The following is a 14765-nucleotide window of genomic DNA, read 5'->3' as shown; positions in this document are numbered from 1 at the left end:
ATGACGTGAGTGAAATATTGGTGTATCCCGGCATAAAACACTCTCGTGTTAAAATATAACGAACAACCCTACGCATAACGTACTGTTTGGTTCTAAAGGTTACTTCCCCACAAGAAGACCCTATGTGCATGGGTGCACCCTTTACAGGCCGCTTACTTCTTTGTAATGGCGCCACTTCCGTGATGGATATTACGTCTCTCAAATGTTTGTGTATCCCAGAATAAAGCACTTTCGTGTTAAAACTTCTTTCTCTTACAGCGGCTCTGTGAATTACCAATCAACGGCGGCCCTGCAACATTGCCGAGGCTGATCTTTAGAATTTTCTGATACCGTTACCCAATGGGGATTGCTGGAAGCGTTGGTTGAGACCTACCCGGACGACACATCGCGCACTGTTTATTGTTTATAGGACCGTACAAATCTGATCGGGATCATGGTATGACGTTGTGATTATGGTGAACTCGCCAGCACTCGATCGAACCAAGCACAAACGAGGACAATTCGTGCAATGAGCGAACCGTCAGCCACCAGGATGGCACGAGGAGACACCAGACATCGACGCAGCAACAAGAGCCATTCATGAAATAGTTGAGACGTCTATGCAATATTAGGCCCGAGAGAACTCCAGACATACGTGGACACGTTCAACCAATCCGAGGCAGCAACGGCGATGATGCTCGCTGTGGGCGACTACGAGGAGCCACATACCACCCCTCCATGGGGATGCTGATTTTGACAGGGCAGACCTTAAGCTTCGTGCTATACACGGGGGATTGTGTGCAGTACGACGAGTGATAATGCGTCACCCTGATGGTGGTCCCAACACGTCATCTTCCTGACCGGTATCGTCGAGGCAGCATTTGTTCCTCTGCAGTCCAACAAGGAGGAACACTATCGCTCACGCCATCGTAGATACGTACGCGAACATGAAACGCGACATTGGGGTCACCATGTGAATACTGTGGATCCCAATACGCCAAGACATCGGCAAGGACCCACGAACTGGTTAGCAAGGACTCACTACACTGTTACAGGTGTGTTGACACCACGAGGCCACTTCTTATGGAGGTGAAAAGCCAAAACGCCTGTGTGGCGCGATTCCGGCGCAGTTATAAATCACCACGTATCGGAAAATATTCCGCAGCGTGTACTACGGCGCGCCTCAAAGCCAAGGTTTAGCGTAGGCGCCTGAAACACTACAATCAACCACAATCAAATAAAAACCACAAGGCCAACAGCCCTTACCAAAGACCTTGATTAGCAACGCCCCCACCGCGGTGTCACCGCCGACTCAGGGTGCAAAACTTGGAAGATTCCTCGCATGCAGGCCTTACACAAGGCTTCGCGTATTTTTCCACCGTGGCCTATAGACTACATCTGTGGGCATTAATTTTTTGCTCGGTGACGTTTCCACCACCACTGAACGAGGGCATCACATAATGACTCTATAACATCAGCATGTTAGTGAGAACGCCACCATGCTAGTGCTTTTTCCGCAACAAACACGGTAAAGCAATCCACTCCTTCGTAGGCAAGCGCCGTGCACGTGCGAAACTGAGTGCCTTCCTTGGAGGAACAGATTCGACCGGCCAACTAAAAAAATTGTTTATTCCTGTGTCATAGGAATCGCTAAAACACGAAAGTGAAATGTACAGCAAAAGCTGCAGCTGAACATGATTTGCGGGTCGGCGGCTGTCTTGTGGGTGTGCTTGGCGAGAGGCGTCCTGCTGGTGGGTCTCTTCGGCAAAGGTGTACTGGCGTCATTTCCATCAAGGATATGGCGTCAGTGAAATCGTGCTGTATCCCGGCATTAAACACTTTTGTTTTGAAAGATAAAACCCGAAAATGAACAACCCAAAGTATTACGCACTCTTTGGTTCTAAAGTTGCTTCCCGAAAGAAGACCATGTGTGCAGGGGTGCACCCTTTACAGGTCGCTTGCTTCGTTGTACTGGTGTCACTTCCGTGACGGATATGACGTCACTCAAATGTTTGTGTATCCCGGAATAAAACACTTTCGTGTTAAAAATTGGCTCCAATCCACGCTGTAAATGTGGTTGGACTGCACCCACAACGATTACCCATGCGGCGTCATATAAATTCAAACACGTGGCTCTACAAAGAGTGAAACCAGAGACTGCCAGCCGATACCTGGGGTTCGCGGGGGCGGCGTCCCGAACGCCGCCGCGTCGGCTACGGACGGGGGAGTGCGGCGGACGCCGCTGCTCTAAACCGGCCGTTTGTTGGCAGAAACGAAAGGGAGAGGAGCGTCTTTGGATGGGTGAGGAATAGGGCGGCACGCGCGACTATGGTGTCACCTCTCTCACTGCCTCCCCTCACTGTTCTTAGGTGCGAAGCACCTTAGCACCTCGCTATGTCCGTGCGTTGGCGTCCGTGCACACATCAGTATAAACCGAATATGTGCATGTAAAACCGGTTAAAATGTTGCAAAACGCGGCAAAACGCAAGAACCATAACTGCCAGAACTAATTTGCGGAAAAAAGGTTAGCGAGAGAGAGAGAGAGAGAGAGAGAGAGAGAGGGGGGGGGGGGGGAGGGGAGGGAGAGGTTGAGCAATTTCGCGTGGCTCCTAGAGAGCCGTGCTGCGCAGGCGAGGAGCACTGGATTGGATTAAATTGGATTTTGGTTGGATTGGATTGGATTAAATTTGGATTGGATTGGATTAAATTGAATTGAATTCCATTGCATTGGATTGGAATTTTATATACTGTGCACACATGCGCGAGTGGGCAATCTACGGGTGATTTACGGTAAGAACGATCCCCAGTGCTTCGCCCACTCGTCATGATTGACTTCGTGGGGATGCGTCATTTTTTTCATGTGTCGCCTCCAATGAGCGCCATGCCCCCCTCCTCAGACGCTGAATGCAAAACCACCGTCTGTCCCTTCCCCATCTCCCCGTGTGGGCGTAGTGTAGTCGGCAAGTCGACGGGCTCTCGCTCCGCTTCTCTTGGGGCCCTGCTTCGAAGCCTGACAGTGCCAGTAGTTTGTGTGGCGTGGATTGTAGTAGAAGCCTTGGATGTTTAGTAGCCTCGGATATTTTTTGTGTAGCCAGTAGAAGTTTTCAGCTGACGCGGACACGGAAATATTCTTCACTGGTGTCAGGTGTACTGCTTTGCAGTAAAAAATTGGCATTGGCGTAACTCGGCTATGCCAGGACATACGTAGCGTGAGTTAAGGTTCAGCTGGTTATTCTTAGGTTTCTTGGTTTTCTAGGATTAGCTGATTATCATGCTTACTGCTGCTAAAGCGATTTCCAATCCAATCCAATCGAATCCAATACAATCCAATTTAATCCAAATAAATACAATACAATCCAGTCGCGGCGGCGGTGGCTCCGGCTTGCCAGCTGTGCGCCGTGAGACGTCATTGCTCCTCGCTCATGCGCAGCACGGCTCTCCAGGAGCCATCCAAAATTGCTCAACCTCGGCAGTCTAGCTCACGCTACAAAAGACGGACGCTTTGTAGCGCGTGGTAGGCGACACCGCTTTCCCCAGTAATTATGACCACCAATTCCTGCCGCCTCTGGCTTAGATGCGTCCTTGAAAACTTGAAACAACAGATGAAACGAAGGAGGATGGGCGTTAAATGCAGGTCGGACATAAATGGCATTGTCTGCAACGTCATTTGCCGCGAAGAAAGCAGATACATGGTAAATTATCTTTTAACACGAAAGTGTTGTATTCTTGGATACACCAAGATTTCGCTGACGTCATATTCGTCACGGAAGTGACGCCAGTACAACGAAGCAAGCGGCCTGTAAAGAGTGCAACCCTGCACACAGGGTCTTCTTGAGGGGAAGCAACCTTTAGTACTAAAGAGTGCGATATACTTAAGGTTGTTCGTTTTCGGGTTTTGTACTTCACCACGGAAGTGTTTTATGCCGGGATACACCACGATTTCACTGACGTCATATCCGCCACAGTAATGACGCCAGTACCCCTTTGCCGAAGCGACCCGGCAGCAGGACGTCGCTCGCCAAGCACCCCCACAAGGTAGCCGCCGACCCGCAAATCATGCCCTGCTGAAGATTTCGCTGCACATTTCACTTTCGTGTTTTACAGATTCCCATGAAAGAGGAATCAAGCACAGTTTTTTGTAACTCTGGTGGGCTGGCTTTAGTGAAGCTTGGATTGAAAAGCATATGAAGCGTCGGTGTTGGGGGTTTGTGATTTTTGTCCTGAAATGATAAGCGTGTTCCTGTTTTTTTTCCAGAAGGTGTATACTGGCAGCAGCAAGACTACTGGGGTCAGCCGGGTAAGCCAAACGCTCCGAAAATCACAGTTTGTGTCTTATTGCTTCCGTACATGGTCAACGTTAGCTGAAGTGAATTGAAAGGATAGATTGGGCCCAACTTTATTATATCCTGGGGTATTATATCCCCTTGCAATAGGGTGATGAAGGCCGAATGCAGCTGTGTTTTATTTCGAAGAACCGCGTTTACTTATTTACTGGACATCATCTTAGCCCCAAATACGTTTTTCTGACAACCAAGAAGACCACCAATGCTCGGGGAATTTTCAAATTTTGCTTTACTCCACTGGGTAGTGTAGAATTAAGAGAAGAGATTGCAAATTCAAAATTTGGTGGTTCAAGGCGCCATAGCTACACCGGGGCCATGATGCGTGCCTTAAAGCTGCGGAAGAACTTGCACAATTTGGAAATCTTTAAAATGCGCCGAAATTTCGACAAGCGGGAATTTTCGTTTCTCGCCTCGATAAAGGGAATGACCTGAAACCAAATACTCGATGTATTAACCGCACGTTAGCATTGTAGTGAGACAATCAAACTCAACTAAAGGCACCAAAACAATCGCAAAACATCTTTCTTGGCGATGACGCCATACTCAACGAAATAGTGGGTGGTAGGTCCCCACGGTGTCATCTGTTTTTCGTAATACTGTCTATACTACTTTCTTTGTGTCGCCTTCAAATTGCTTTATTTTTTATTGGACGAAACACTGTTTTGATTAAATGAAACTTGTATTTAGTCCCTATGGCCCCTTCAAAAGGTGTGGCTGAGAACACAATTCCTTAGCATTAACGAAATTTAATCTTACTGCGTTTTAAATATATGCTTCGAATTTTCTAAGATTACTTTGACACAACCTGGTTCTGCCTATACAAACGAGTCAAGCTTTGATTGTCATACGGCGATGCTTGAATGACGACACACTATGGGCGCGTTTTCTTTCTCAGGGCGGGTGCAAAAAAACCGGCGCAGATACTTACTCCTCGTGAAGCTTTTGGTAATGCTCCGTAATCTTGTCCAGGAAGACAGGTTCCGAACCCGCAGCCCACGGCCCTAGCCGGAAGCTTTGCCTTTATTGAAAACCGCTGTGAGCGTGAACGGTAGTATTTGTGCTCGAATACTGGTGGAATGTCGCCATCTTGAGCTGCAACAGTAATTCATACACGTGCATGCAATCCCGACCATTTCATCGCCGATATGAGCCAAGCGTACTAAAAAGTGCTTTACTATAAAACCGGTGCCAGTGACAGAAAAGTAAAGATTTTCTCCCTAACGTCGCAATAGCTACCGCTAACCAAGCTAGTCAGGTGGTCTCCGTTTTGACGGTTATCTGTGCATGTCGACCAAGTTAGGGGTATGCTCACATTTCTGCGTACCTTGGTCTGACGACACGCGACAGATCTACAAAAGTAGATATGCTGAACACCCTATTTTACACTGAATAGCCGTGCAGTGAACTATTCTCACAGGACTACCGTAGTTCCCCGCCTCCCCGCGAAGGAGGTGAAGGACGTACGGACGAGAGTGCCGCGGCTGCCTTCGTAGGACTTGGCTAGAAGAGGAAACAGCGTGATTGGGTAAACGAGAACATCGTATCTGCATTCCTGTGACAGTTAGACCCTACAGATGCTTGAAATACACTGCGGGTGTTCTGGCAAGGCAACAAAGAATTGTCGGGGCCATGGAGGATCCAGAGTTACTTGGGGGAATGCCGATGTGGGAGCTCTCCTTTCACCTCGCCCCCTTTTTATGCGCCACTTCGGTGGTGGCACACGGAGCGGCTTCAATACAGCGTGGTGAACATTCTGTGATTAGTCACCGATGCAATGTCAAGTAGCACGCAGTAAATGTTGAATTTGAGAGAGCCGGAGGAGGGTGCTGCATGCGGTAATGCATTTCACTGCTACGCGACGGAGATGAATGGACTACGTGTTGCATAAGACTTTTCTCTGTACTATAGACTGTATTCAATAGCGAGGCACGCATGCAGGCAACCATGTGAGTGCGCCGTCACTGGTTACGTCGGGCTCCGCGGGATGGCGGCACTTGTCCGTGCTAAGCGCACGATATGGGTTGGACATCCCAAGCTTTAGCCCGCCGAACGCAAAGTAATGCCTCGTCTCCAATATGAGTGCGATTAATAGCAACTCTGTTGACACCAGCGTTGAGAATCGGCTTGAAATAGAGCCCATGACGCACGCCGGTGTTATATTTTCTTCGGCGTGCAGCCGCAGTGGCACAAGCCGCGCCATGTCCTTGGCCGTTTCAGTGTTGCCAAACAAAGAAATTGAGAGCCAAACGTTTCAATGCATACTACCTATAGGGAACTAAAGTGTCTTCTGCAAAGAAAATATCATTGAGTAGAGAGGCGACTTGATGCGGAACAGAGCAGGATCTGGGGTGACCTCCATGAGGCGTATATTGGTGCGTTGGTTCTGTGGAGCATAAAAATTTGGCAAGGGGATGCGTGGTAAGGCATGGTACGGTGTTTTTTGCGGCGATTCTGAGTGCACCTTCATGCGGCCAGAGCCTCCGATCCGGCACTTTGTTGGAATCAGATACATGAGACGATGCCGTGCTGGTCCAATTCGTCTACGAAGGGGCTCCAGACAAGTCACTGTTCGACCGCTACTCCACTCCGTAGGAGACGTGAATTCTTAATTTTAGATGCGACTGCATCTCATTCACTCGCCTTGTCCCTCCATACGGCGTTGTTGTCCGTCCACACCCCTCCCCTACACTATAAAAAAAATAATAGTTAGCGGCGCCCGGATCCGATCCCACGACCCTGTGGGCGGAACGCGAGGTATATGGTGCTCTTCCCACTGCGCCACAAAACCGAGACGGAATCAAATGCTACGAACGCGCCTTATATCCTTGACTCATTCAAACTACGTCAAGATGCTACTGATACAACGCATGATGGGGCAATGATTAACACTTGCAATAAAAGAAAGGAAGCTCCCACTTACAGCAACAATGATGGAGTAAAGGTCGTTGCGACAGCGAAGCCCCAAGCATACCACTTAGAGAGATTGACCAAGATTGGCCAATAAAACATAATAATAATCATAAAACATAATAATCATGCGCGTTCCCGACACGTTTCACGCGATTTCAGAATCAATCCAACGGAAACACCGAGTGAACCCCACGATGCGTCGCATCTACACAGGGTTCCCCTCGCGGGGAGGTGGGCGCAATTTTTTACTCCTTTAATCACAGCCCAGATTCTCTTACAATAGCGTTCACATGAGCGCATTAGCTTCACGTTAGAAGTGTTCAGTCTGCAGTACCTTCGTAGGTCCGGTGTGTGGCTGGATCCCGTGAATTCTTTCTTGACTACACCAATCCTTTTGTTCCGCCTCCCCGTTTCCAATACGGATAGAACGATGGCATCTTGTCAATCTCACTTGTATGTATTCTGCACATGGCCAAGCTTACACAAACTTGTGACTTGCAGCCTCCGCCGGTCACTTATCCGAGAGTGGCGTGGCGTTCAAACATTGCACGGACTCTAGGTGCATTCTGCTCGAATCTCTAAGTTTATTGGCCGAAGGTCGCTCACAGCAACCCGACTCCCTTTGCTTTACCAGGCCACGCCGGAGACCGTAATTTGATGACACTAAACACCCTTTCCCTTAAGCTACTCCCCCGCAACGCCCTGACGTCCCCGGACAAGTGGGGTTGAGATCGTGGAACAAAATGTGGACTATCCTCAATTAGATGTATTGATCATGGCTCGTGGCGTTTTGAAATTGTATATGGCTCGACGTACCTAGGGTCCCTCTTTTTCACCCAACGTAAGAACTATGTTGCCGTTCAAACTAACTACGATTTTCACCTCTGACTCGCAATGCAGAGGACGAGCAGCAGTACCCGCGTAAGTACCCTGCATCGAGATGTAACTTTCGGAAAACGTTGCCAGACCAGGGACAAATTGTGGACGTCCCTCAAAAAAAGGCACCGATAACCTATTTCTAGCATTTGGCAATATGCGGTTGGATGTTGCTAGTCCGTTTTTTCTGCATCCACTACAGGAATTTCTCCCTTAAAGGAGCCATGAAGAGAAAATACAACTTCGTTTAGTTTGAAAGAACTAGGATTCAGTATCTCACTCAGCTCCATTAGAGCCACAAAAGATGTTTTTTAACGAGAAAAAAGCAAGAAGTATTTAAAAACTTTCAAATTTTGCGCCACAGTGACGTGTTATGAGCAAGAATGATGTCATACGGGCCAACAATGGGCATCCTCGATTTACCAGTCCTGGACGGTCCGCGGGAAGTCCGAGGACTGCGTTCGGACCGGGAGCCCCATAGGAATACATGGGAAAATCGAGCGCCGGATCGCGTCTCGGGCAGCCCGCGGACGATCCGGGACTGATAATCGAGGAGACCCAATAAAACATAATTTTCAGTGCGTTAACTGCACGTTAGCATTCAAGTGATGCGGTCAAATGAAACTAGAGGCCCCATTACCGACGTCCAGTCATGTGTCGTCGCGACAGGTCAGTTAGGCGGCCGCCAATAGCACAAACAAGGTTCTGTGACGTCATAGAAAAGTTGCGGGAAATTGGCTAGGGGGTCGCCATGGCTTCACACGTTTTCTTTAATATCTCCGTTATTTGTTATAAGATTGCGATGATATTGGTGTCATTGTTATCGGGTCTAAGCAGTCTTTCTAATAAACCCAACTTGTATTTTGTCTTCATGGCTCCTTTAAGATAAGTTTTTCTTTTTTCACAACGCAGCACTCCCGAGTAAATTTTAGGCATCCTCCACAAACATTTTTTTCATCTTTAAAGCTAATTTCCCCCTTTCACTTGTCACTTGTATAGGGTAAACCCAACCTTTACTTTCAGAATATGTATAACAGCAAATCACGACCTCGAACCAAAGCTGAACACCGACTCATCCTTTTTCCGAGCGGAACCTGGACCCCTAACCAAAATTTTTATCAAGTGAAACCTGAACTGAACCTTACAACAACAAATGACTGTTGCAGTTAGATAACTGTTCCGCTCAAGTTGTCAATACACAAGGCCCAATGACTCTGCGTGCGTTCCTCAGTTTTCCTCGTAGGACAGGAAATTTTCGTAAATTTCCCGGTAGGGCCATTAAACTATTAGTGTATTCATCAATAAATTATTGCATCCTGCGGTGGCTAATGTTGTCAATGCAATAGCTAGAGAAAAGATGGTGTGGTTTAACGCGCCGACGCTGCAGAGGCCGTGAGGTGTGCCGTAGTGGAGGGATCCGGATTAGTTTTGGCCTGTGGATCCTTAACGTGCGCCGAAATGTCGAACACACGGGCGTTTTTGCTTGCGGCATCGGCAACCTATGCGATATCTACCTGATATTGCTGCCATTTTTTGTTCTAAAAATCTGACCAAGAAGTCTGTTATTATGAAAAGTAAACGCCCTTTTTCCCTTTTCCTTTTCATTTTCAATGCAGCCGATCCGTGTAAGTATTCTCACAGAGCATGGTTAACAGTAATACCCCGTCCGTAGGCTGGCATTACTTCTACCAAGTGTTTCGTGCATCGTGTGACGCAAGAACACGCACCAGATTTGGGACTGAACTTGTAACGTGCCTCGATAAATTCCTAGTTGCAAGAAAAGCCAGTGCTGGATTGCGTTTGAGCAACCGTTTGTAAACCTGTGGGTTTGTTTATAATATAACATTTCCCATGATTGTTTCCCGTTATTTCGATTACTCTCTTACTTTACGTGGATTAGACTAATTGTCATTCCTCTTTGCGGCGCGTTTTGGAAAGCTAAGTAGATTGAATGAAATTCAGCCGAACGACCATTCAAGTAAGCGCTGTCGTACGGCGCGTGTTTTTTGTCGTGTGAGTCTTGCTTTAGGGGCATTTATGTCTAACCATTCTGTCTTGCTCTGCGTGCTTCGCTCAGATAATTATGAAGCGTACTGGGGAGGTAAGTTTTGATTTCTTTGCGGTATCGCTTAAAATAGAAGGTCTCCGCCTGCCCAACGCATACGAAGTGAAGCGATCGAAGCTAGTACATTATCGTGAAAAAGAGCGCTCAGACGAGCATATTTTTCGTCACTGTGCAACTGAACCGTCTACCCCAAGTTCAAGCCTCAGAAACAAATCTGAGTTTCATCACGCAACATAATATAGAGATTCACACCAACGCTGTTGTTTTAATGTAAGTGAATCTGCAAAAGAATACAAAAAATTCATGTATGAATGACGATGCTCACATCAATAGTCAAACTTTAAAGCTATTACAGGGAGGAAATTGATGGTGCGTGTATGCATTGAGAAATCGTGGTAATTGTCAAATTTTGGGAGGCAGTAACACCTTCAACTTACATACAATGCCTCACGATGTACACATATGGTACGTGTATTCGAAGGCAGGGACGTTCATTATGGAGTGTAAACTCACAAATGAAGCAACAGAAAGTAAAAATGAATGCTGCCACATCGTTCGTGTTGACCTCAGGGCCATAGCCGGGAATAGCAGAAAGCGACTTTTAACAACCACCCCGACAGTCGTAGCGTTAGTGTTTTCGCAAGCGCGTGGCGCCACGTGCAGTACGGAACCCGCTTTCTATGTACTCTAAACATCAGGCAACAAGCATGAATTTCCTAAATTAAAGATGTCTTCTTCCCTACATCGTGGCACACACTAATTCGTCTACCCTGCGAATGGCCCCGGAGATTATTGACGGTTGAATTCTCGTAAACAACACAAAAATGTAGTCCTCAGCAGAAATCTGAAGTTTGTCAAATATTCGCTGCAGCATCAATGTAGTGGTTATCCCCGGTGGAGTAGCATGAAACGACCGTGAATTCTATCGTTGAAGGTACTTGCGTACATGGAGGATTTACTAGCAATTGAAAAGGGTGTGCAACGCAAGCGTATAAAGGTCGGCCAAACATTACTCGCTCCTGTCACACCATTATTAAGTAATGAAAGGTGCAATTTTTCAACTGGCTATGCTAATATATTCAATTATCGCATATGTTGAAATATTGCCAGGCGTTCAGGCTATCCCTGCGATCAGCAGTACAACTGTCTTCCCCATCTTCAGTCGCTCCTTTGCATAGTGTTTTTCAAAATTCAGATATGGAAGCAGTACATAGGGACATTCTCGAACATTTTCAACACCTGGTGACCTTAGACCAGTTTGGCGTTGCCAGTGGCCTGGCGAGCGTGATTTAGTGGGCGTCTACCTCCCTCCCTATTCTCCCTCTTCCCCCTCCAGCGACCTTCGCTCCTCCCCTTCCCTATAAAAGAATTTATCATCATCATGTCTCATGACGTTTAAACATTTAGTTTCTGCTGGTGTTTCTGTCTCCAGGTTATCCGGAAGGTTATGAAGAATACCCAGCCCGTGAGTACTGAGCTACGTGCCGTTTAAAGGCTTCTTTCTTGATATGTGCTTAGTCATCGACACCGGAATTTCCCTGCTGCAGCTGTATTGATTTTACTGACGCTATGCAGAATTGTGCCGGCTTTAACAACTCTGTGAGAGCGCCAATAGACACCCAAAGCACATACACTGACAAGAGTGTGCACAATATTCCAAACATTTTGCACAGAATAAGCAAGCAATTTCTTCGAGAAGAAATAATTTGATGCCTTTGTGCAAGAGGGCGTGATTAGGCCTTATAGAATCCATATAGGCGAAATAAAACCTGGTTCACTTTGAGATAACTAGTCTCTGGTAAATCAGTCGGCTCTATTCCGAGGTAACAGAATAAATAGTGGAAAACATCCCAACGTCACGTTACCGAACCTCAGCAGGCACGCAATAGCTGTGAAAGTCTTGCAATGAAGGAAAACACTATAAGTGTAGGTAGTAGAGCGTTAATTGCCGGATAGCATTGAAGTAACGCGCTCGAAGAGAGCTAGAGAATCCACTGCAGTCGTCCAGTCATAAATTATTGAGGTGTTTTTGGTCGGCCACCGCCAATCGAGCAAACGAAGAAGATACTTTGATGTCAAAAAAGGTTCCACGAGAGTTGGTGGAAAGTCTCACTTTTTCGTTTATTTTCTTTTATATCAGGATTATTTTCTCGAACATTACGATAAACTGTTTATCCTTGTCATCCCGATAGCCCAGTTTTCAATAGGCCGAAAGTGTATTGTGTCTGCATGACCGCTAAAACACCGGAGGCAGAACGTACACATCTAAAAGAGGATGTATTAGGCGCTAAATTGCCACCGAAGTAAGGCAAAAACGTTGCCGAATTCCCTTCTCTGACTAAGGTACCCATGATCTAAGTTCTTTTCTACGAATATAAGCTCGCTTTTCAATGAAAGAATGCATTCAAAAGTAGGGTTGCCGTCACGTTAATCTCCGTGCCGATTTGCTGACATCAGCTAGGACGGGAAACGGGTAAGCCGTTATGGGTAACTTTAGTGAATTGACACCGTCTAGTGCAGGTTAACCCCAAAAGCTCATGCAAAGTGTCTCTCCGCCGTGGCGACAAACCCGTGACGTCAGCACCCGCGGTGTATCGCAGAAGATGGCACCTTGGTGAAACACATGAGCGGAAAAGAACACATCTGCGCCCGCGTCTGCCAATCCAAGAACCAATTAAGCTGTCGGAAGACCCTCGGATCGCCTGTTGCCGCGTGCGTTCACAAACTGCTGGATACTTGGCCATGCCGCGTCGGAAACCGAATTGCTCGGATGAGCAAGTGTATGCACTTTTGTCTGTAACATTATCTAGCTAGTTTTCGCACCCAGCTTAACTTTATTAATTTATAATCGTTGGAACAAAAGGCTGACCAGTAGTTTACTTCTTGCGCCTGCTGCATTTGGTGCTGAATCTAAATCAGATAATCTTAATAAATATTCACCAGAAATTCCATTAAACCTTAGCTCATATGCGACAGGATTCTATGACTGGGCACAATGGGAATTTTAAAGAAATATAATAAAATAATTATTAAAACCCTGTCAGAGACTCTAGTAAAACCTGACTTATGCGCAACAGGAGGTTACGACTTACTCATTAAGACTTTTATAGAAAACTAATTGAGTAAAATGTAATAACAAACCCGCCATACAGTCCATTCAAACCTGACTCACATTCAACAGTCTGCTAAGACTATACTCAGTAGGAGTAGTAAAGAACGCTTATTAAAAATGTATAAACACCCTTCAAGAAGCTCATAAGGAACTATATTCAAAACCGGTAAGTTCTATTGACTTGAGTCTATAGACTCAACTGAAACTAGGTGGCCAATTAGTAATGGAAACTCGATATGTTCTACAAAATATTAACAAAATGTTTATACAATTTCTTTAGCAATCTCTATAACAGCATTATTAAATGAACAGTGTGATTTCACAGAAGTTCGGTTGCCATGGCGTAGTGTCCGAGTGGCCACAAATGGTGAAACAACGGAAAAGGAGACTTTCTTACGCCGAAGCTGTTTATGGTTGGTGTTCCGCGGATTCGGTGTGCCTGTCAACAAATATGGAGGGGCAAAGACGCCTTGCAGCCAAGCCTACTTCATCCCGACAGCCCAAAAAAATGGCCGTATTATTAACAAAAATTTCCCGATAATAATTACAAGACATCTGGCATCTAACACAATTTCCGTTTACTTGTCGTAATTACTTCAGTTAAGTTGTAAACAGCAGAATTCTTCTGCTGTCATCACGTGACCATCTACGGGAGCAAAACGGACAGCCTGATGTTTGTCTGCTGGGATAAAACTCTAGTTCGCGCAAGCCATAGTTATTATAATCACAAAATGATGAAAAAACAAAATGTGAGAATATTCTACAACCATGTTTGTGATGTGTAATTTATACAGCTTCACTGGTCATCCACCTTCGCTCATTGGCAGCTGTGGGTGCTGTTCAGATGGAGGTTAAAAGTGAAAACACTCCTACGTCCAGATTTCTTCCCAAGTCAAAAATCGCTAGGTGGCCAAAATAAATCTGGACCCCCCAGTACGGATCGACACATTGCCCTTATAAGCTTCAGCGCAACAACCAATTTAAAAAAAAAAAAACATTTTGCCTCCATCGAGTGGAATGAATCTTTCAACAGAGCTCAAGCATGAGCTTGATCCGGTTGCGTTTCCAAAAAAAAAAAATACACTAGAAAAAAATTTACGAATCTCCACGAAGTGAATAATGAGGAGTGGGCGGAGCACCGGGGATCGTTCTTACAGTAAATCACCCGCGAGAGTGCTTACTACTGGTAAAACGATTTCTAATCCAACCCAATCCAATCCAATTCAATTTAATCCAATGCAATCCAGCTCAGTCCAATTCATTCCATTTCAATCCAATCCAAATCCCATTCAGTCCAATCCAATCCACTCCAATCCAATCCAATGCTCCTCGCGCATGCGCAGCACGGCTCTCCAGGAGCACACTCTCTCTCTCTCTCTCTCTCTCTCTCTCTCTAACCTTTTGTGAACCTTTTATTTTGTTCTTGTTAACCTTTTGTGAACCTTTTGTGAACGGATGTTTCGATATTATCGGTGCTTTG

This window comes from Haemaphysalis longicornis, unplaced genomic scaffold (assembly GCF_048455015.1).
Source record: "Haemaphysalis longicornis isolate Haplotype H1 unplaced genomic scaffold, Haemaphysalis longicornis Haplotype H1 scaffold_12, whole genome shotgun sequence".
Classification (NCBI taxonomy): domain Eukaryota; kingdom Metazoa; phylum Arthropoda; class Arachnida; order Ixodida; family Ixodidae; genus Haemaphysalis; species Haemaphysalis longicornis.
The sequence above is the reverse complement of the archived record's forward strand: the minus strand, read 5'-3'. Positions refer to the sequence as shown.